We start from the raw sequence: 283 nt of genomic DNA, 5'->3' as shown, positions 1-283 counted from the left end.
CTCCCAAAACTACCATCCATGGACTTACAGAATGCTTTATCCACTGTCATGGTATCCCACACAGCATTGCTTCAGATCAAAGGACTCATTTCACAGCAAATGAAGTGCAGAAATGGGCTTTTGCTCATGGAATTCTAGCTTGATAGAACGATGGAATGGCCTATTGAAAACACAATTACAGTGCCAGCTAGGTCGCAACACCTTGAAGGATTGGGGCAATGTTCTCCAGGCGGCCACATATGCTCTAAACCAGCATCCAATATACCATTCTATTTCTCCAATA

Source organism: Orycteropus afer, unplaced genomic scaffold, assembly GCF_000298275.1.
Source record: "Orycteropus afer afer isolate SDZICR_OR568_19922 unplaced genomic scaffold, OryAfe1.0 scaffold00280, whole genome shotgun sequence".
Taxonomy (NCBI): domain Eukaryota; kingdom Metazoa; phylum Chordata; class Mammalia; order Tubulidentata; family Orycteropodidae; genus Orycteropus; species Orycteropus afer.
The sequence above is the reverse complement of the archived record's forward strand: the minus strand, read 5'-3'. Positions refer to the sequence as shown.